The sequence below is a fragment of the Zootoca vivipara genome, chromosome 6 (assembly GCF_963506605.1).
Source record: "Zootoca vivipara chromosome 6, rZooViv1.1, whole genome shotgun sequence".
NCBI lineage: Eukaryota > Metazoa > Chordata > Lepidosauria > Squamata > Lacertidae > Zootoca > Zootoca vivipara.
In genome coordinates this window covers 7,009,357-7,012,718 of record NC_083281.1, presented here as the reverse complement: position 1 = coordinate 7,012,718, position 3,362 = coordinate 7,009,357, and positions in this window count along the sequence as shown.

Sequence of the window (3,362 nt, the reverse complement as noted above, 5' to 3'; positions counted from 1 at the left end):
GCAAATCAAGCCTGCAAGATTTCTAAACAGGTACGGAAAGGAATAGAGTGAAGTAACCCAACTGGAATCAATAGGCAGGGAGTTCCAAAGTTTCAGCTAAACAACTGAGGGCCTACAAGATGCAGAAGGGACATTAGGTTGTACTTGGGAAAGTGTCAATTCCACCGATCGAAGTGGTCAAGCGGGCACATGTGGGGCAGGGCAATCTTGTAGAATTATAGAACAGTAGAGTTGGAAGGGAACACCAAGATTCATCTAGTCCAACCCCCTGCAACGCAGGAATCTCAGCAGAAGCATCCACGACAGAGGGCCACCCAACCTCTGCTTAAAAACCTCCAAGGAAGGAGAGCCCACCACCTCCCGAGGGAGACCGTTCCACTGTCAAACAGCTCTTACTGTCAGTAAGTTCTTCCTGATGTTGAGTCGGAATCTTCTTTCTTGTTACTGGAAACTGTTGGTTTGAGTCGAACTCTCCAGAGCAGGAGATATCATAGATAAACTGATCCCAAATCAGGGCCATCTTTACCCCGGGGTGCAAGGGGTGCGGAGCACCTGGGTGCTGGTTTCTGGGGGGCGCCTGCCACCCACCGCTGAAGCCGCCTAAGCTCTTAACTATCTATCTGTTATGAAATAATAATTTTGATCAAGCCAGAAAAACAAAATACATATATACCTAGGTAACAGTCATACCTCTTGTTATGAATTCCACCTCAACATTAGGAAGAACTTCCTGACAGTAAGAGCTGTTCGGCAGTGGAATTTGCTACCAAGGAGTGGGGTGGAGTCTCCTTCTTTGGAGGCCCTTAAGCAGAGGCTTGACAGGCATATGTCAAGAATGCTTTGATGGTGTTTCCTGCTTGGCAGGGGGTTGGACTGGATGGCCCTTGTGGTCTCTTTCAACTCTATGATTATATGAATGCTGCTGGTTGTGTACGACACAGGATACGTACGTGCCGAACCCGGAAGCACCGGAATGGGCTGGCGTGATGAATGACATAATGCACAGAAGGCGCTTCATGTTGCGTTCCAGAGCCCCATATGCAACATGAGGTACCACTGTATCACTGAAATATATACCTACTATTTTCACTAAAGGACTTTTGACTTTGTGCGCTCATTTACCAAAGTAAATGGCGCTTGCCATTCACAACGGCAGTGTTTGTCAGACTCAATAAGTATAGGTGTATTGTAAATAAATGAGCAAATAAAAAAGTTTGTTTCTTTTTCCTCCCTTCTTTCGTAAACAAGAGATAAGGCGTAAGCATGGTGTCTGACATAAGCATAATAAAAGTTACCGGTAATTTGGGGACTAAACAAAAAAGGGGGGGGCACTGGGCGGATCTTTGCTAAAGACAGCTCAGTCCCAAGTTGTCAAGGACTTCATATACTGATATCTTGAACTCGGCCCAGTAAAAACACATGTTAATGGATGACAAGCGCAGGTTTTTTTTTTTTTTAAAAAAGCAGATTTCCCAGCAACACAAATTTCTTGTCAGGCACACAACACTATATCAATCTATCAATTTATCAATCTATGGATCTATACCCAGCATCAGTGGTGATTTCTCCATCAGCACCAGTATTTTTTATTTACATAAACTTAACATGAGTCAACAGTGTGATGCAGCAGCAAAAAAGGCTAATGCTATTCTAGGCTGCATCAACAGAAGTCTAGTGTCCAGATCAAGGGAAGTCATGGTCCCACACTGTTCTGCCTTGGTCAGGCAACACCTGGAGTCCTGTGTCCAGTTCTGGGAACTACAATTTAAGAAGGATGTTGACCAACTGGAAGGTGTGCAGAGGAGGGCAGCCCAGATGATCAAGGGTCTGGAAACCAAAACTGATGAGGAATGGTTGAAGGAGCTGGGTATGTTTAGCCTGGAAAAGAGGAGACCGAGAGGAGATACAAGAGCCATCTTCAAATATCTCAAGGGCTGCCACATGGAAAAGGGAACAAGCTTGTTTTTTTCCTGCTCTGGAAGGCAGGACTCGAACACATGGCTTCAAGTTGCAAGAAAGAAGATTCTGACTAAACATCAAGAAGTAGTTTCTGACGGCAAGAGCTGTTCGACAGTTGAACAGACTCCCTCGGAAAGTGGTGGACTCTCCTTCCTTGGAGGTTTTAAAGCAGAGATTCGATAGCCATCTGGTACTTTAGTTGAGATTCCTGCATGGCAGGAGGTTGGACTAGATGACCCTTGGGGGTACCTTCCAACTGTCCAGTTCTATGATCCCTAGTGAGAAATGACTAAACTTGTTACTTTTGATCATTTCCTGAGTCCTGTGTCAGTGTAGAACCCCGTTCTTTTTACAGGAAGCTAATGAATTAAGAGCCGTTTTAATAGGTTTAGGGGAGAAGCGTTAAACACCAGTCATAATATGGAACGTAATAAAAGAAGCGGAAATGTAATCACAGGTGCCGAAAAACAAAAGCTTAGAAGATAATGTTGTTTTCCAGATATAAATGGGAATATTTTCCATCAAACTATTTTCGTCACACATTACAGTGGTACCTCGGTTTAGGACGACAATTCGTTCCGGGGAGCTGGTCGCTCCCCGAGTTCGCCGCTCGCTGAAGACATGCCTCTGCACATGCGTGAAGCGCTGATAGAGCGCTTCTGCGCATCCGTGTACACGGAACCCAGATGTAAATACTTCCGGGTCCGCGGCGGTCGCTCTCCGAGTTTGTTGTAAACGGAGGCGGTCGCAAACCGAGGTTCCACTGTATTAAATTCGTATCTGTATAGCTGTGGCATATGAAGGAAAAAAGAGTGAACGAATAGCTATTCCAATGAAAGGCATAATCTTTATAGATTTTTTTATAAAATCTCAAAGGTCAGAGGTTCTTTTAAATTCTGTTGGAAGCTGCCCAGAGTGGCTGGGGCAACCCAGTCAAACGGGCGGGGTACGGATAATAATAATAGTAATTATCATTATTTATTAAATTTACACACTGCCCTCCACCCAACAAACACAGGGCAGTCTGCAGCATAAAAACCACAAACATGTGTTGTACCCTATTAAGAAACAACAACAAAAGTAACAGAAACACCCCAGAAAATGCAAGCACCTCCATTCTGTTGCCGTCGCCAGTTGGTGTGTAGACAATGCGCCGACAGCCTGTCTCCAACTGTGGCCGTTTAGTTGCCCATTTGTCTTCCTTTGAGCCCCATAGCCCCAGATCCTCTCGTTCCCCCCACCCCTCCCCTTTCGTGAACTCCAAGCTCCTTGATGTTATGTTCCCTTGGAGGGATGCCAGAGGAGGCGGCTCCCGGCTGGGTCAGGTGGCAGCGATCAGTTTACCTTGGCGACGGTTGCCAGGGAACGGAGTCCGTGTCGCCTGGCGACGGTTGCCAAGGAGC